The 20,564-nt window shown below is 45.7% G+C and overlaps 1 pseudogene across 1 annotated transcript; it reads right to left on the reverse strand.

The window, feature by feature from the left end:
• Positions 1–5,694: 5,694 nt before the first annotated feature.
• LOC148143027 (uncharacterized) lies at positions 5,695–20,316 on the reverse strand (annotated as a pseudogene). Its single transcript, XR_015751082.1, has 4 exons — positions 20,164–20,316; positions 18,063–18,573; positions 13,287–13,457; positions 5,695–7,840 (listed from the first exon to the last, which is right to left on the reverse strand). The product of XR_015751082.1 is annotated as an uncharacterized LOC148143027 (transcript).
• Between the last annotated feature and the right edge of the window lie 248 nt (positions 20,317–20,564).

Consider the following 20,564-nt stretch of genomic DNA (forward strand, 5'->3'; position numbering starts at 1 on the left):
ATTTCAATCCCAAATGTTTCATTTAATTGTACCTCATAAGTGCCACCTCCCAAAACCGCTCCGTGCCATGTGGTTTTCTTATCGTTAAATATATGGGGTTACACTTTTTATTGGGACAATCGCGTGCTGGTCGGAAGGGGGCCCGGTGTATTGTGACAAGACCATTATACCAGGTACCATCCCCGAGGCCATCCCCATAGGACTTAAGATGTATCTCTGAGTTGCGGTATTGTCTCTGATTAGCTACATTCCCACAATTTACTAAGCTACATATATCAGTGTCTATTACTTGTGGATTATCAGACTCAGGAACCATTAATAATACATATGAAAATGATATGTGACAAAATCCTAATACCAAGAGGGCTAGCATCATAACTCTAAGCATTCCCAGTATTCTGATCATTATGCTAAAATACAAAAAGGCTTAATATACAATCTTACAGAAATAATCCCGCGCCCACATCGCCACTGTATAGTCAATTACTCAAAGTCTCTTTAGTCTGAGTTTCAGCGGGTCTTGCGTTGATTCGGCTGTCCAGACTTCTTCCTCAACTGGAGGGTCCACTGGCCCTTTGATCCGAATGTAGTGAGTCCAGCCTTTCTCCACCGTCCTTATTGCCGTTTCGGTAGTCAAAAGAGCCTGGTACGGCCCTTCCCAGTCTGGCTGCAGCTTAGTCTCTGTCCATGATTTTATTAAGACCCAATCTCCTGGCCGGATGGGATGAACAGCAAATTCAAGGGGCGGAGTCTGTGCCAATAGACCCTGTTTTCTGAGGAAAGATAAAGAGGAGGACAAGCCCAGTATATACTTCTTTAAAAACAAATCTTTAGTTTCGGGAATTGGCAATTCTCCCTGTGTTCCCAGATAAGGTAATTCAAATAAGATTTCATAGGGGGATAGTCCCAAATCTTTCCTCCGCCAAGGGACAAGCCCAAAAGGCATCCTTTAAATCTATCACACTAAACCATTTGTGATCATGAGGGATCTTACTTAATAACGTGTAGGGGTTTGGCACCACTGGGTGCCTGATCTGTACTATTCGATTTAATGTTCTCAAATCCTGCACCAATCGATAAGTTCCATCAGATTTCCGCACTGGTAGAATTGGGGTATTATAAGGAGACATACATGGCTCCAACAAACTATCTCTAATCAGTCCCTCAATTACTGGCTGCAGTCCCCGTTTACCTTCTATGGAAATAGGATATTGTCGTTCACAGACAACGTCCCCTTTCCGTTTTAAATTTATTAAAAGGGGAGGGATCTGTAGTTTTCCACGATTCCCTTCTCTAGCCCATACAATAGGGTCTATCTCTCTCTCTGCATCCTCTGTCAATATTGCCAGTTGTACAACTAATTCTTCTTCCTGAATTCCAATCTCCAGTCCTAAAAGGATAATTAAATCTCTCCCCAGTAAGTTACTTCCTATATCAGGGATATACAGCAGTTCCCCTGTGATCCTATCCTTAGGACCTTCTATCATCATAGGTTCAAATACTGGAACAGTAAATCCTTCCCTTTTCACCCCCGAAACAGTAATTGACCGTGTAAACATTTCTACTTTCTTTGGTTTAAAATTCGGCGATGTCCGTGCTGCCCCGTATCTACTAGGGAGATTACCTCCTCCCGACACGGTCCCACCTTCAAGTTTATCAAGGGTTCCTGGTGGGCCCCTGAGGGCAGGAACCCCTGACACCCCTATTCTTCATCAAAATTCATAAGCGGAATTGCCTTTTCTTCCCTTTGTAGATCAGGATACTCCCGCTTAAAATGCCCTATTTTTTCACAATAATAGCATCCTGCCTGTAGCGACTTCCATCTCTGCCCCTGTCGCTCAAACCCTCTATCAAATGTTCCCTCTTGTCCTCTCCCTCTTTACAAACACTTTCTGTGCCTCTCTCAACAATTCATCTAATGGTTTTTCACTCCATCCTTCTATCTTCTGTATCTTTCTCTGTATGTCTGGCCATGCTCTTGTCACAAAACGTACTTTCAAAAGACCCTGTGCCACTGGGTCCTCAGGGTTCATTCCAGAGTATTTCCGCATTGAGTCCCTTAATCTTTGCAAGAAAGCTGAGGGAGTCTCATCTTTCTCCTGTCTAATTTCAAAGGCTTTAATCAAAATCTGTGACTTCGGAACTGCCTCCCTTATTCCTTTTAGAATCAGGTCTTTCAATTCCCTCATTTCTTCTCTATGCTCCGGGTTTTGGTTTTCCCACTGGGGGTCTCTGAGGGGAAACTTCATCTCTCCCTGTCCAGCATCCCCATCTCCAATCGGGTGTTCCCTGTCCCATATTTTAATGGCAGTTCCTCGTACAAGTCCCCTTTCCTCCCCAGTAAATAATATATTCAAAATAGACATTAATTCAGCCCAGGTATACAGACTGGGCCCCAAAAATTGATCAATTTGTTCAGACAACCCCACCGGATCCTCAACCAGGACCTCCATTTCCTTTTTAAATGTTCTGACCTCCCCACTGGTGAGGGGGCACTTACAAACCCAATCTCTTTGTCCCCTATGGGTACCTCCCAAAGGGGATAAGTCGTTACGTTTTTCCCCTTTTCTTTTTTTTTTAAAGAAATATTGCAATATTTCTAGCTCCCCATAACTTCAAACACCAATTCATGCTTGACTAACCTTCAAAGCCTGTTCCTAACTTATAAATATATTTATATATATTTACATATATTTACGTTCATTTCTTCAGTATTTAATAGTTAAAATGCAAAATGCATACAGTTCCCAATTTTGCAATTCACTGTAATTACCCAGTTTTAGTCCTTTAATTTAGATCCAGAATTAGTTTCCTTAAATAGTCCTGACCAATCATTGCTCAATTACAATACTATAAGTCGTAAAATAATCAGAACTTGCCTTAAAAGAATTTGTCTACTCAAGTTTTTTTAAAAAAAAACTTCTAATGCATGAACAATGGCTGAATCCAAGGTCACAGATATTAACTATAGAATTTTGCTTTTACTACAATCTAATGTTGAACTGAAACTTCAACTGTCCCCCATAAATCGCTTTTATGTAAAGATAAAAGAGATTAGTTAGAAACTGACAGTAAGGCAGTCATGATCTGTAAAAAGAACAGAAGTTATCATTCCTTTTCTTTTTCTTCATAATCACAATAGAATCCTTAACCTTAAAAGAAATCATGTTAAATTTCCATAACAAAAATCAGATTCAAAACAGTCCTGGAACTCAAGCTCCAGGGAATAAAACACAAACATTCAATCACCAACAAACAAATGTTCACTCAAACCAAATCACAAAGGGTTAAACTTCCTACCAGCTGTACAGCTCTTTTCATTCTCTCACTCTCTCACACATTGACATATAAACTCAGATATTCACAAACCCAGTCTTCGTCCGATCTGTACTTTGGCCAGAAGACAGCGGGACAAAGAATGGAGTCCTTAGTCCATACAAAGCAACAATATTTAATCATCTTTCTTCCTTGTACAAGTATTATTTTGCCAATTTCCACAACATCCTGCCCAAAGGACTTTCCGGAGGAATGTTGTAAGGGACCCCGCCTCCATTTCCATTGTCTTTTCCTTACTTTGTTTCTCCGGAGGCTTTTTTTCTTACCCAAAGCGCAAGCCATATTGAGTTCCTTCGTTAGTCCCTTATTAACTACTAAAACTCAATCCCGGCCACCAAGGCAATACTTAAAAGTCAATTTTCTTACCTTGGTCTGTGCACAGAGTTGCCTGGCCCCTTTTGTCACCGTATTTTCTATCGAGCTCCTATCACTGTCTGATTCAGATGTCTCTCTTATAGGATTCACATCAGTCACCCAAGGGAGCAGACCAAACCGGGACACGAGACCGTTCCTCAATGGGGAACGGGACGCGTCTTCCCAGTGTCCAAGGCCAGCCACTCCCCCCGGTGATGGAAGAAAATCCCGGACGAGCCCCCAATTGTGAGAAACAAAAGCTCACTCGCTTTAATAATTTCAGTCCGAGACAAATATCTGAATCCGCCATTTATTTATACACCTATAGGTGGGTGCCCTGTCTCATTACCAGGTAAGGTAATGACAAAATGCACACTAAATCCAACAAACTCTCGAAATTTATACAGTTTGAATCCCCATATTTTTCCTTATTCCATTGTCTGTTCCCTGCTTCGCTTACGTCACTCATTTCCTTCAGACTGATCCCACAACTTCTGTTTATCCTGTTTTGAGGGGGATAAAACTTAAAAGTGTCCTATGGGGCAACTTGTTTCATGCAGAGACTGGTGCTTAAATTGAATGAGCTTCCAGAGGAAGTGATACAATTACAACATTTATAAGGTATCTGGATAGGGACATGAATAGGAAGGTTTACAGGGATATGGGCAAAGTGCTGGCAAAAGAGACTAGGTTAATTTAGGATATCGGTCAGAACCGAAGGCTTTGTTTCTGTGCTCTACAATTCTATGATTCTTTTTTGACATAGTCTGAGCCAATTTCACAAGACGAGGAATAGGCCATTCACCCATTACAGCCTGTCCTGACCTGTGGCCTAACTGCACATATTTCAATGTGAGTTTCAAAAGATGTCTGCAGCTTTTTTTATGAAATTGAACATGCTTTAATAATGTTTCTGAATATATCATTTTAGCTATTCTTAATTTTAAAAATAAGCCATTTCCCAGGTAGAGACACCACCATCCATTCTCTCTCCCTCTTCTTATCGGTTCCTGAATCCTGGCACCAGGCAGACACCAATGTAATCTGGCCTCCAGCTGGCAACTGCAGAGAACAGAGACAATCCCTGACCCAATCAGAAGGCTGTCCTGAGGGGAATGACTGTCTCCCAGAATAAAGTGTCCGGTTAAGATCCCCCCACCCACCACCACCACCGTGTCTGCAGCCTGGCTTCCAGCTGAATCTATCTGAGCCGAAGGTCCTCCAGCGTGTGTTTACTCTGGATGATAGCATCCAGAGCCTCCCACCTTCTGTGAGACAAGTGCCACTCTATCCTCTCCAATGTGTGTTATGTCACTGCTTAACTGTTTTCAGTGGCTGAGCAGAGGTTGATGGCCAAGTTCATAACCCATGAGGATAACCTTGGGTGACCCCACTCCACCCTACACTCTCTCACCCTCACACAGACCCTCTCTCAGACACACACAAATCCACCAATGCACACACCCTCTCACAGGCTCATACTCCATCATACAAAAACACACACACACTCACACTACTCTCTCATGCACGCACATACATACATGTCCATGGGATGAATTTGCGTTTGCAGTATTATATTTGCAGATAGATTCAACGTGTGCTTTTTGTGGAAAAATCGGCAGGCAGCTAATGAAAGCAATCAATCCATGTAATATTTTAACAACTCATACTTTGGAAATAGAACCAGTCTGATTCAAGTTTGGGGGGATACAGACAGACCGAACCTCTCACCTTTCATGCATTGTCTGAGCTGAGATGTTACCTATTTTTATAAAACCTTAAATCATCTTGAGAACATGAATTAAAAGTGGTTCTGGGATTTACATATTAATGAACAGAAACCTGCAAACCATTCTAAAAGATGGAAGACTTAACAGCAATCAAGGTTTGTTCAATATATCCTATCAGTTGCATGGCACTGTGATCTTTTGCTATAAAATCTGTGTCTTCTGATCCTGCTCCACAGCTACCTGATGAAGGAGCAATGCTCTGAAAGCTAGTGCTTCCAAATAAACCTGTTGGACTATAACCAGGTGTTGTGAGATTTTAACTTTGTGCACACCAGTCCAACACTGACACCTCCACAACGTTTCTGGTGAACACAGCCCACACTTCCGCCAGGAAACTTTACACTGCTGATAAAACATTGCAGTGCCTGCATTCCTAAAAAATTTACAATTTCTAATGATACTAGCTACTCATTCACTGCTCCATCTGATACATGACATTGGAAATTTAGCGCAGGAAGCTGAAAGAAATGAGCAGCTTTTAAACAAAAACCTCTTGGAGCTCAAAGCTTTCAATGAGAGTCTGAGCCCGGCAGTAAGTTCAGGTAACCTTTATTGCGACCCAACCTTGTTACAGCTTCGGATCCCCCCAGCAAAAAGGTGTAGAAAAAGTATCTTTTTTTTAAAAAACAGCTCAAGGTCAAAGCGCACACACTTCTCCCCCTGCCCCCTCACCCCCACTTTCTTTACTATTTGTCAGCACAGAGTTGCCCTTTTGTAATTGAAGAAGGGCATGTGCCCGAAACGTTGAATCTTCTGTTCCCTAGATGCTGCCTGACCTGCTGTGCTGTTCCAGCAATAAAGTTTCAGCTTTGATCTCCAGCGTCTGCAGACCTCACTTTCTCCTTTTGTAATTGGATCCTTGGTATAGCCATAAACTAGAAGAAGTATTACCTCATACACCAATTTAAACCCATACCTTGTCTCCAAGTAGATTTCTCCCCCCTCATCGGCTGGAGTTGGGGGGGGGGGGGGGGGGAAAGGAGTGCAGAATAGTCAACCAGACTGCTGTGGGTCTGAAGTCACGTGTAAGCCAGTCCAGGTAAAGGATGCACTGGGACGAGTGAGTGAATCCGTTCCCACATCAGCAGTTTCCTTCCCTTAAAAGGTTGTGAGTGAATCAGATGGGGGTTCCCCCTCCCCTCCCTGACAATTGTTTTGTTGTTAGATTCTGAACTCGATTTCTAACCAAATTCCAATTCCGCCATGTGCCTTGGCAGCTCCCGGAACTGGGTTGATAGTCCAGTCAATAAAGGCACTCAGCCGTCGCTGTTTTAAACCCCCTGCGATGGCATGTGAACTCTCTGGTGTCTCTGCAGGTGGGAGGAGCGGCTAAAGCTCTTCCCGCACTGATAGCAGGTGAATAGTCTCTCCCCTGTGTGGACCCGCTGGTGCCTCAGCAGGTCAGAGGCCTGGGTAAAGCCCTTCTCGCACTCTGGGCAGCTGAAGGGCCTCTCCCCCGTGTGGACCCGCTGGTGCTTCAGCCTGTCGGAGGAACTGTTGAAGGCCTTCCTACACTCTGTGCAGGGGAATGGCCTCTCCCCTGTGCGGACCCGCTGGTGGGTCAGCAGGGCGAAGGAATTGCTGAAGCCCTTCCCGCACTCGGTGCAGAGGAACAGCCTCTCCCCAGTGTGGACCTGACGGTGGGCCAACAGGGTGGAGGCCTGGGTAAAGCCCTTCCCACATGCGGAGCACCTGAAGGTCCTCTCCCCTGTGTGGATCCGCCGGTGCCTCAACAGGTCAGAGCAATTGCTGAAGGCCTTCCCACACTCGGAGCAGCTGAAGAGCCTCTCCCTGGTGTGGACCCGCCGGTGCCTCACCAGGTCGGAGGAATTGCTGAAGGCCTTCCCGTGACTGAGACGATGAATCGCCAGAGTAGATGGGAAATGGAAGCCTTTCCCACAGTCGCCACACTTCCACGGTTTCTCCATGGGGCAGGATTCCTCAGGTTTCTCCATGGCCAAAGTTTCAGCTGCACACAACACATGTAGAGCTCCTCCCCTCCGTGAATTCCTCTTCCCAGGCCTTATAACTGTTTCAGGCTCCACACTCCGTGCACTCCAACAGTAGGGTCTCTCATCCAGTCCCACTAATGCTGAGAACGGACTGAAACAGGAACCAAAACGTTTTGCTCCTTCTCACAGAATCAGTCAAAAATGGTTGTGGTCCCGATGGATTGAGTGACTGTCAGACATTGACGTCAAAGTGAGGACTGCAGATACTGGAGAGTCAGTATCGAAAAGTGCGGCACTGGAAAAGCACAGCAAGTCAGGCAGCACCTGAGGAGCAGGAGCATCGACATTTTGGGCATAAGTCCTTCATCTGTTGAATTTGAAACTTCCGTCTTCAGATCTTCAAATACTCTGTCAAAAGAGATTACAAAATTCATTACTGTCAGTCCAGAATAAAAATTCAGAACAAGCATTTTGTTTGTGTTGTTATTCCACAAAATTGAAAGCATTATCCCACTCTCTCACCTCCCCCCCCACCCCCCCCCCCCCCCCCCCCCCACCCTCCGCTCTAACTCATTCTCCTGAAGGTGTTGATTCAGGATCTTATAGGGGCAGAAAAGCAAAAACGTCAAGACTGACATCTCTGAGTTTTGGATAACTCCACCTGAAATTTAATATCTTTCACAACACTGGGATATTGCTGAGAGTGTGCAGGTCGGATTTTGGGAAGCAAAAAAATGTCAATTCAGGGTGAACCTGCAATGCAGGTTCTTGAAGAACAACCAGACACAAAATGGTTAACATTCCCAGGAATTGGGGAGGAAAGCAAAATGAGACATCAAGGCATTGACACCGCCACCAGAGAGAAACTGAACATACAGACATGACAAACATTTGTGGAAAGCCACAGTCATCGAGATGTACAACACAGAAACAGACACTTCGGTCAAATTCTTCTGTGCCCAACCAGATATCCAAAATTAATCTCGTCTCATTTGCCTGCGCTTTGTCCATATCTCTTTGAACCCTTCCTTTTCATACACTCATGCTGATGACTTTTAAATATTGTCATTGTACCAGCCTTCACCACTTCCTTTGGCAGCTCATTCCATACATGCACCATCCTCTGCGTGAAAATGTTGCCCCTTAGGTCTCTTTGCAGTCTCCCTCCCCCTGCCCTCACCTTAAATCTATTACCCTCAAGTTCTGGACTCCCCATCCCAAGGAAAAGACCTTGTCTATTTACCCATGCCCCTCATGATTTTAAAAAAGTCTTATCAGGTTACCCCTCACACTCTGACGCACTAGAGAAAACAGCAACACCCTATCCTTCCAACCCTCCTTACCCGGGTAATTAAGACACATATCTGAGTTTGCAGAGTCTTCTCCCTCCCTGGGTTCATTCCAGTTGCTACAAGTGAACAAATTTCCTACCCCGCACTCCACCCACCGCTTCCCAACTCCCCCCCCGCCCCGAACAGTTAACAAAAATCCCTTCTCTTCACAGAACCCTCACTGTTCCAACAAGTCCACACCAACCTCCAAATGGCAACCTCACCACACTCATTCCCCTACTACTATTGCTCTACATTTACCCCTTGACTAATACATCTAACCTGCACATCCCTGGGCACTATGGGTAATTTGGCCTGGCCAATCAAACCTTACCTGGACAAAGTTAAAAATCGCACAACACCAGGCTATCGTCCAATGGGTTTATTTGGAAGCACTAGCTTTTTGAGCGCTGCTCCTTCATCAGGTGGTTGTGGAGTGTAAGATCATAAGACACAGAATTTCTGGAAAAGCATTACAGTGTCCTGGCATTGAAATGATATATTGAACAAATCTGGATCGTTAAGTCTTTCATCTTTTACAATGGATTGCAGATATCATTAATATGTAAATCCCAGAACTTCCTGTAAGGCACCTTCCCAGGATAACTTTAAGGCTTTGTAACAAAAGGAGACACTTCAGCTCAAACAATGCATTAAAGATGTGAGGTCAGAATTTGTCTGTATCCCAGTCTAGTGTCAGACTGGTTCTATTTCCAATGTGAAATTTACAAAATATTACATATATTAACTGCCTGCAGATTGTGCATTTTTTGAGGAAAATAGAATGCATATGCAAATATCATTCTGCAAATACAAATTCACCCCCATGGACTTGTGCATGTGAGAGAGAAAAAGTCTGTTTCCATGCTGTATATCTCTATATCAATTTGACAACAGATACTTTTTTTTTCTGTTGGTATAAATATTGTTGTAAATCATAGTGGGTACTAATAGCTCGATGTAAGGGTGAGAGAATTCCTCAAATAAGGCACTGTAGGAATCCTGGGAGAATAGAATTTCTGGTTTACTTCCTATTGAACAATATAAAGCACAAGCACCGACTTATTTCTAATTTTGGTTCACAATTCTTGTTTTATTCCCTGCTATGATTACACTCGATGTCTGGATGGTTAACAGGCTGGGAGATTGTGGGTCTGGATTGACTTATTGTTCCAGAAGGTGTTAAAAAAAGGGGGGTGAAATCATCAGCAGAAATCCAGGAGAGGTGAGAAATCAGGACCTAAAATCTGAGCTGACACCAGGTTACCCTGTGATCAGTCCTTTGATTACCTGTGCACCCTCTACCTTTATCTTGCTTTCCATTTGATCACCTCCTCAATATTGAGGATCCAATCCTTGTCATCCTGGAGCCATATCTCTGTAAGGAGTCCCATATTTTAATTGAAGGAGTTCCCTTCAACGTGTGCAGTCAATTCATTCGCTTTTGCTGCAATGCAGCACACATTCAGACATACCATTTTTAGTTTCAGTTTTTGTGATCTTTAGAATCCAGTTTTGATTGCTGGGACATTTACTCTCCATGTCTTTCTGTCGTTCTCGGATGTTCATTTTTCACATCACTGTATTGCTCACTGGCCTGGATTTGGATTGGCCATGCTAAATTGTCCATAGTGCCCAGAGATGTGCAGGTTAGGTGGGTTAGCCATGGGAAATGCAGGGTTAGAGTTTCATAGTAATAGAAGCAGGAGTAGGTCATTTTGCCCTATCGAGCCTGCTTCACCATTCATTTAGATCATGATTGATCTCTCCATTGTCTCAGCTTCTCCTCCCTGCATTGTCCCAACTACCTTTAATACCTTTACCATGCAAAAACCCATCTAACTGTGTCCTGAATATACTTAATTAAGCTGCCTCTACTGCTTCCCTGGGCAGAGAATTACATAGATTCACGATTCTCTGGGAAAAGCAGTTCCTCATCTCTGTCCTAAATCTACTCCAACTAATCTTGAGGTCTGGTCTCAACTACCAGCAGAAATGACTGGATAGGGTAGGGTTTCATCCCCACAGTGCAATGAAATCCCACTTTCCACCAAAATCTCAGATGTACTCACTCACTCAGGTGCAGTCTCATAAATGAAAGATTTTATTGTAACTTCTTCTACTCCCAGTAAGGACAAAACATCTTTGAAGGCTGCTCTGAAAGTCCAGTCTTCACAATGACATTTCTGGTTTCACCAAAGACCCAGAGAGTCATACAGCACAGAAACAGACCCTTCAGTCCAACTCATATGTGCCGCCCAGATATCCTAACTTAATCTCGTCCCATTTACCAGCATTTGGCCCATATACCTCTAAATGCTTCCTATTCTTGTACCCATCCAGATGCCTTTTAAATGCTGTAATTGTATCAGGCTCCACCCCTTCCTATGACAGCTCATTCAATACATGCACCACCTTCTGCGTGAAACAAGTTGCCCTTCATGTCCCTTTTAAATCATTCCCCTCTCCCCTCAAACATATGCTCTCTAGTTTTGCATTCACACTATCCATGCCCCTTATAAATATTTATAAGGTCACCCCTGAATGTCCAATGCTCCAGGAAAATATCCCTGACCGATTCAGCCTCTCTCTGTAGATCAAACCCTCAACTCTGGCAACAGCCTTTCAAGTCTTTTCTGACCCCTTTCCAAGTTTCACACCATCCTTCCTGTAGCAGGGAGACCAGAACTGAATGCAGTATTTTAAAACTGGCCTAACCAATGTCCTGTACAGCCACAACATGACCTCCCAACTCCGATACTCAGTGCTCTGACTAATAAAGGAAAGCATACAAAATGCCTTCTTCACTGCTCTGGCTACCCGAGACTGCACTTTCAAGGAACAATGAACTTGCACACCAAGGTCTCTTTGTTCTGAAACACTCCCTTAACTGTGCTGCCTGGATTGCCTTACCAAAATGCAAACATCACATTTCCCTAAATTAATCTCCATCTGCCACTCCCTGGCCCATTGCCCCATCCAATCAATTCTAATTTATAGCAAACTTTCTGTAATTCTTATTCCCTGGAAGTACAAAATCACTATCCCACACACTCCCTCCATTCTCACTTTATTGAACCTAATCCCTGCTATACCGCATCCTGAAGGGTCTGGTTCATGCTGATTAACAGGGTCACACTCAGGGGAATCTAACTGAAACAAACAGAATACTCAATGGCCTGGACGAGTTGATGTTGGGAAGATGTTTCCATTGGAAGGAGACTAGCAGCCGAGGGCACAGCCTTAGAGTAGGGGAAGACCTTTCAGAACTGGGATTAGGAGAAATTTCTTTAACCAGAGAGTGGTGAACTGATGGAATTCATTGCCACAGAAGGCTGATGAGGCCAGGTAACTCAGGATATTTAACACTGAGACAGAAACAGTTCTTGAGTATCAAGGGGATCAAGGGTTACAGGGAGAAAACAGGAGAATGGGGCTGAGACACTTATCAGCCGCGATTGAATGGTATGGGCAGACCCAGTGGGGTGAATGGCTTAATTTCTGCTCTTATGAATAGGAAAGGTTCAGAGATATATAGGCCAAACAAGGTAGGACTAGTTTAGTTTGTGAATATAGTCAGCATGAAAGCAAGTATCTGTTTCTGTGCTGTATGATTCTGTAACTGTTCTTAAAACCATTTTTTCTGTTCCCTCATAACCATCCACTTCATTGTTGTTCAAAAATCAGATGAACTCAGCCTTGAATATATTCAATGTCCCCCTAACTGCAGGAAGGCCCCACCCCACTTCTGAACTCAATTCCTGAAGAAGGTCTTATGCCCGAAACTTCGATTCTGCTGTTCCTTGGATGCCGCCTGACCTGCTGCGCTTTTCCAGCAACACATTTTTGCTCCTCTTGCTAATACACCACTTGCCCTGCTGACTGCTTAGTGCACCTGTCTGACAACGGGTATTGAGTGGTGTAGAAAGACACTGAAACCTCTTTGTACATCCACATAACATTCCTGATGAACGGTTCTCCTGGTCCTCGGATGCTGTCTGACCCGCTGTTCTTTTCCAGGGCAACACTTGTCAACTCTGATCTCCAGCATCTGCACTCCTCACTTTCTCCATATCCCAACATGTCACCATTAAAACAATGCACCTCCTTTCTGCTTTCCACAGCAAAAGCTATATTATCACATTGTGGTAATGCATTTGCCATATATTTGCCAATTGAGACACAGATCTGGACCAACATTTCTAGACAAAAAAGTGAGTACTGCAGATGCCGGAGATTAGAGTCGAGAGTGTGGTGCTGGAAAAGCACGCAGGTCAGGCAGCATCTGAGGAGCAGGAAAATTCCTGATGAAGGACTTTTGCCCGAAACGTCGATTTTCCTGCTCCTCGGATGCTGCCTGACCTGCTATGCTTTTCCAGCACCACACTGTCGATCAATATTTCTACACTCTGTCCCCTCCCTGAATTCACTCCCTTTCCTTTCAGTTGTTGCAAGTCAACAATTGAACGCCAGAATGAAAAAAAAGTGGAACAGATGTCGAGAAAAGAGAGTGCTGTACTCACAGTTGTTGGACAGAGGAAGAAAGTTGCAGTTTGGGGTAAAGCTCAATCTTCATTCAGAGAGACAGGAGCAGCAGCAGGGGCTTCAGAAGCTCATTATCCAACTTCCGCATTCAGACAATAGCGGTGTTCTGATTGGCAGGAGGACAAGACAACTTCCGGTCCTCCCGAGTTCTCTATTGGTACATCAAAAGTAGGTCATGAGTCGTTTGTGTGTACAACCAGAAGCATGCACAGTCTTTTGCTGACACCAGCGGACATGCGCAGTGCTTGCTGACACCGAGGGGCATGCGCATTATGCTCTTCACAGATTTGAAGTGTCCAAATGCCAATCAGAGGAAAAAAAAGTTGAACCACAATTTTTTCCCCCCTGTGGCTCGACATTTGTATATCTTTTGTATATATTTTGTATATCTTTTCCCTCGGTCAGGGGAGTCACAAACTGGAGGGCATAGGTTTAGGGACCAAAGGATGAGAAAAAACGTGAGACATTTAATTTGCCTCAAGAAATGCCAGAACTAGAGGACATTAGTTTTGGGTGATCGGGGAAAGGTTTAAAAGGGACCTAAGGGGTAACTTGTTTCACACAGAGGATGGTAAATGTATTGAATGAGCTGCCAGAGTGGAGGCTGGTACAATTACAACTTTTAAAAGGCATCTGGATGGGTGTACGAATAGGAAAGTTTAAAGGGGTTTGAGCCAAGTGTTGGCAAATAGGAGTAGATTAATTTAGGATATCTGGTCGGCACAGACCAAACTGTTTCATTCCATGCTCCATGACTCTATTTCTTCATCGTCTGAACCAATTTGACAATATTAGAATGGGCAACTCACCCCTTACAGCCTGTCCTCAACTGTGGCCAGACTACACATTTTTCAACGCAAGTTTCAGAAAGATGCCTGCAGCTTTTTTGAAAATAGAATTGAACATGCCGTAATGTTGTTTCTGAGTAGCTATTCTCAATGTTAAAGATCAGCCATTTCTTGTGCACCCCCATCTCCCAGGTAGAGTTATCACCATCTGTCTCTCTCTCCTTAGAAGGGCTTGATACAGCGAACAAAGAGGGATGGAGGCATGAGAAATAATAGGTGGTGGGAAAGAGAATAGTTGGGGGGGGGGGGGGGAGGAGCTGAGGGTGGGTGTCAAGAGAGAGAAAATGGACAGGGGGACAGAAAGAGAATGGACAGAGGACAGTGACACTACAAATCCCAACTTTCCCAGGACCACAGTAATCATTTTTCAATATACAAATGGCTAAAGCAGTAGAATCACATAATCCCTGCAGGCCATTCAGCCCATTCACCTCACACTGACCTTCCAAACAGCATCCCACCAGACCAACCCACTTACCATACAACCCTGCAGTTCCCCATGGCTTACACACCCGAAAATGCATATCCCTGGACACTTCAGCACAGATGATCCACCCTAAACTGCAGATCTTTGGACTGTGGGAGGAAACTGGAGCACCTGGAGGAAACCCACGCAGACACAAGGGGGACAATGTGCTGAAGTCGCCTGAGGCTGGAATCAAACCCAGCACTGTGAGGCAGCAGTACTAACCACTGAGCCACCATGCCACCCAGAGCTTTGATGTTCTGCTTTGTTTTCATAGCTTCTGACTTCTCATGCGCCCTCAGCAGAAGCTCTGCCCTCCTGAGATTTGTGGACCACACCCACTGCAGCCTCCCATTCCCACTTCTCCTGTCCTGAGCACGTCGGTTCCTGAACCAGGTGCCAGACAGACACTGATGCCATCTGGCCTCCTGCTGCTAACTGCAGAGAAAGACGACAATCACCTGTCAATATTCTGCCCCTTACCCCCAACGCCCCCTCCCCTCCCACCACTCAGCCAGGTAGCTCCTCCCCGCTGCCCAATCTCAGATCCCCTTTACCTCTGTGATTCACACTCTCACCCTTCTGACCCTGTCCAATGACCTAATCAGAAGGCTCTGTCCAGAGGAGAATGACCATCTCCTGGAATAAAGTGTCCGGTTAACTTTCCCCGTGACATGTCTGCAGCCTGGCTTCCAACTCCATCTCTCTGAGCCAAAGGTCTTCCAGCGTGTGTTTACCCTGAATCACAGCATCCAGAACCTCCCACCTTCTGCAAAGTGAAAGACAAGTCTCACTCTGCCCTCTCCAATGTGTGAGTGTGTAGATTAGATTTGATTCCCTACAGTATGGAAACAGGCCGTTTGGCCCAAAATGTCCACACTGACCCTCCAAAGAGTAACCCACCCAGACCCATTCCCCTCCCTATATTTACCCCTGAGTAATGCACCTAACACTGTGGAATTTAGCATGGCCAATTCACCTGACCTGCATATATTTTGGATTGTGAGAGGAAACTGGAGCACCCGGAGGAAACCCATGCAGACATGGGGAGAATGTGCCAACTCCACATAGACAGTTGCCCAAGGTAGGAATCGAATCTGGATCCCTGATGCTGCGAGGCAGCACTGCTAACCACTGAGCCAGCATGCCACCCAGTAACTGATTAATTGTTTCTACTGGCCAAGCAGAGGCCGATAGGCAAGTTTGGAACCCATGAGGACGGTCTCAACCGGGATCTTCACGACACTTAACACTGTCTCTCACTCCCACACGCACACATACACACCCAGTCACGCAGACCCTCTCTCACACACATACACCTCCCACACAAATCCATGCACACACCTTCTCACAGACTTATACTCCATTGCATCAACACACTTTATCAAGCATGCACATGCAAACACACACACTGTCCCTCTCATGCGCGCACACACACACACACACAAACCTATGCCGTGAATTTGCATTTGCAGATACATTGTGCTATTTGAGCAAAACACAATCTGCAGGCAGTCAATCTATGTAATATTTTATAAATTCCTACTTGGGAAATAGAACATGTGTGACTCAGGACTGGGATACAGACAGACTTGAACCTCACACCTTTCTTGCATTGTTTGAGCTGAGATGTCACCTAATTTTATAAAATCTTAAGTCATCGGGAGAATGTGACTTAAAAGTAGTTCTGGGATATACATGTTAATGAACCGAAACCTACAACCCATTCTAAAAGATGAAAGACTGAATTGCAACTGGACTGGTTCAGGAAATCTTATCAACTGCATGACACAGTAATGTTTTGCCAATAAATTCTATGTCTTATGATCCTGCTCAACAGCTACCCGATGAAGGAGCAGCGCTCCAAAAGCTAGCACTTCCAAATAAATCTGTTGGGTCTATAACCTGGAGTTGTGTAGATTTTAACTTTATCCACCTCAGTCCAACACCAGCAACTCCACATCATTTCTAATTAACAGCCCACACCTCCTTGTGCTGCCAGTAAACTTTACAATGCCGATAAAACGACACAGTACCTGCACTCCTGAAATATTTGGAATTTCCAACGATACTAGCTACTCATTCACTGCTCCATCTGATACACGACATTGGAAACTTAGTGCAGGAGGCTGAAAGAAATCAACAGGTTTAAAACAAAAACCATTTGAAGCTCAAAGCCTTCAATGAGAGTCTGAGCCTGGCGGTAAGTTCAGGTAACCCTTTATTGTGACCCAACTTTGTTACAGCTTCAGATTCCCCCCAGCAAAAAGGCGTGGAAAAAGTAGCTTTTTATTTAAAGACAGCTCAAAGTCAAAGCGCACACACTCCCTTTCTTAACCTGTAGGAAGTATTGCCTCATTCAGCAATTTCAACGTATACTCTGTATCCAAGTAGGTTTCTCCCTGTTCATTTGCTGGGGAGAGGGAGGGGCCCAATGGGGAAGAGAACGGAGTGGGGGTGGGGGGGGAGGCAGTGTAGAGTCAACCATAGGCCAGACAGGGTAAAGGGTGCAGCTGGGACGACTGAGTGAATCCTTTCCCACAACGGCAGTTTCCTTCCCGGAAAATGACGTGAGTGAATCAGATGGGGGTTTTCTTCCCCCTCCCCCCCAAAAGTGGCTTCACTATTAGACTTGGAACTCCAGATTACTGACTGAATTCCAATTTCACCATCGAACCCGGGAGGCCCCGGAACTGGGTTAATACTCCAGTCGATAATGGCACTCAGCCGTCACTCCTTCAATGCCCCTGCTATGGCACGTGAACTTGCTGGTGCCTCTGCAGGTGGGAGGAGCAGGTGAACACCTTACTGCACCTGGGGCAACTGAAGGGCCTCTCCCCTATGTGGACCTGCTGGTGTTTCTGAAGTGTGATGCCCTGGGTAAAGCACTTTCCGCACTCGGGACAACTAAAGGGCCTCTCCCCCGTGTGGATCCGCTGGTGTGGGACTGCTGGTGTCTCAGCCGGGCAGAGGCCTGGGTAAAGCACTTCCCGCATTCACAGCAACTGAAGGGCCTCTCCCCTGTGTGGACCCGCTGGTGGGTCTGCAGGGTGGAGGAATCGCTGAAGCCTTTACCGCACTCTGGGCAGCTGAAGGGCCGCTCCCCTGTGTGGAGCCGCTGGTGGATCAGCAGGGCAGAGGCCTGGGTAAAGGCCTTCCTGCACTCGGAGCAGCTGAAGGGCCTCTCCCCTGTGTGGACCCGCCGGTGGGTCAGCAGGTGGGAGGAATCACTGAAGGCCTTCCCGCACTCGGGGCAGGAGAGTGGCCTCTCCCCCTTGTGGATTCGCTGGTGCCTCAGCAGGGCGAAGGAATTGCTGAAGACCTTCCACACTCGTGGCAGCTGAAAGGCCTCTCCCCCGTGTGGACTCGCCTGTGGGTCAGCAGGACAGATGCCTGGGTAAAGCCCTTCCTGCACTCGGGACAGCTGAAGGGCCTCTCACCGGTGTGACTGCGCCGATGAGTCTCCAGAGCAGACGGGGCACAGAAGCCTTTCCCACAGTCGCCACACTTCCACGGTTTCTTCACAAGGCGGGATTCCTCGGGTTTCTCCATGGCCAAAAAGCTTCAGCCGCACACAAATGTGGGTACAGCCCCACCCTGCCGTGAATTCCTCTTTCCAGGCCGTATAACTGTTTCAGGCTCCATACTAATTGCGCTGCAACGTAGGGTCTCTCATCCAGTCCCACTGATTCTGAAAATGTATTCAAGCCGGAAGCAAACGCTTTGCTCCTTCTCACAGAATCACAGTCAAAAATCGTTGCAGTCCCGATGTCCCAGTGTCACTGTCAGACATTGATGTGAAAGTGAGGACTGCAGATGCTGGAGAGTCAAGAGTTCAAAAGTACGACGCTGGAAAAGCACTGTAGGTCAGGCAGCATCCAAGGAGCAGAAGAGTCAATGCTTCGGGCATAAGGCGATTTTGAAATTTCCGTCCTCAGATCTTCAAATACTCTGTAAAAAGAGATTACAAAAGTCATTACAATTAGTGCAGTGTAACAATTCTGAACAAGCAATTCTACTTTCTGCAGATTATACTTTTCTTTTGTTATTCCACAAAATTGAACGCACCATCCCACTCTCTCTCCCCCTCTGTTCTCACTCCGCTCTAATTCTCAAGGTGCTGATTCAGGATCTTACAGATGCAACCAACATAGAGTCATAGAGATGTACAGCATGGAAACAGACCTGAACCCAGGGAAAAGACTGTCTATTTATCCTATACATGCCCCTCATAAATTTGTAAATCTCTATAAGGTTACCTCTCAGACTCCAAAACTCCAGGGAAAACAGCTTCAGTCTGTTCAGCCTCTCCCTATAGCTCAAATCCTCCAACCCTGGCGACATCCTTGTAAATCGTTTCTGAACCCTTTCAAGTTTCACAACATCTTTTCATTGGAAGGAAACCAGAATTGCACGCAATATTCTAACAGTGTCCTAACCAATGTTCTGTACAGCCACAACATGACCTCCCAAGAGTTCAAAATTTACATGAAAGAAGTCTTCGATAAGCATTTGGTACTTAAAGTTTGACAAGGCACTGATGAAATGCATCCAACAATCTTGAAGGAAGGGACTTGGAGGAGGTGCCAGAAGACTGGAGAATTGCAAACATTGCAGCCTGGTTTAAGAAAGGTTGTAAAGTTAATCTCAGCAATTATAGAGTCATAGAGATGTACAGCATGGAAACAGACCCTTCGGTCCAACCCGTCCATGCCGACCAGATATCCCAACCCAATCTAGTCCCACCTGCCAGTTTAAATTTGGTGGAGAAGCTTCCAGTAATACTTATTCTGGTCAAAATTAGTAGTCACATGGAGAAAGGTGGATTGAGTAGGAAGAGTCTGCATGGGATTTCTGACGGGGACACTGCATTTAACTAACTTGTTAGAGATTTGTGAAGACATTACAGGCTTGATAAGGATAACACTTCAGCTCTCCTGTATGTTATCCATTCTGGCTATCTTGGGGAGCCTGGTACCCCTATAGCCTTGACATTATTCTGAATGGCATGCGTTTGAGGCGATTAAAGCACCAAAGTGTGACTTCAGATTACTTGGCTACATTGGTGTCTCGGTTTTGCAATCCTATCTTTCCCATAAAGGCTGACAGAACAGGCTGTGTGCAGGAGTCTGCTGGGCACCACCTTCATTAATGAAAAGAGAAAGAGCTATTGATTCAGCACCTCAGTAAATCCTGAGGCAGTCTTGGCTCCTATGCACATGTTGGGAGGCATGTAAGGAGATGTTTATATTTTGCTTCTGTACTTAGAATTCACAAATTGAAGCCAGTGTACATTTTTAAAATATTCAAGATTAAAAGTACAGAGGAGATCAATATTATACAACAATCCAACAACCCCGTCCCAAGACAACAGGCGCCTGACCCTCACAAAGCTGGCGGCCGGTTGCCCGGGCAACCCGAGAGCTCCTTCGCCGGTGAAGTAAACACTGGGCCTGTGGTGCTTCTATTGGAGGCCTGAGGACTCCCCCTAGGAGTTTATAAACTCCCCAGTCTCCCTCCTCCCGCGGGTCCCAATCCTACCCTGTCTCACTGTCTCCTCTCCCCGGGGGCAGGAGCCAGGTCTTGGCGCTCGGGCCTGGCGACCTCCCCGGGATGTTCCTGAAACCTGGTCCTGTTCTGAAGGAGGATCCCCGGACCCGAAACACCTCCTCACATTCCTCCCGACACGTGCTGCCGGACCTGCTCAGCTTTTCCAGCGGCTCCTGTTCTTGTTCCTTCAGCCGCCGGCGCCATTCCTCTCCCACACTCAGTCACACTGTCTTTGTCCCATTGCACATGCGCCAACTTACAGGGGGCGTGGTCCAGACGGCGTCGTCACCATCTGAGGGGGCGTGGCTGGGGGAGCCCTCCAACCAATAGGGGACAATGGGGGTTGGTTTTCCCCGCCCCCAGCCTGTTCAGGAATGTTACTCCAGACCTTT

Source organism: Chiloscyllium plagiosum, unplaced genomic scaffold, assembly GCF_037043375.1.
Source record: "Chiloscyllium plagiosum isolate Xiang-an unplaced genomic scaffold, Cpla_swu_hap1 HiC_scaffold_27, whole genome shotgun sequence".
NCBI classification, from domain to species: domain Eukaryota; kingdom Metazoa; phylum Chordata; class Chondrichthyes; order Orectolobiformes; family Hemiscylliidae; genus Chiloscyllium; species Chiloscyllium plagiosum.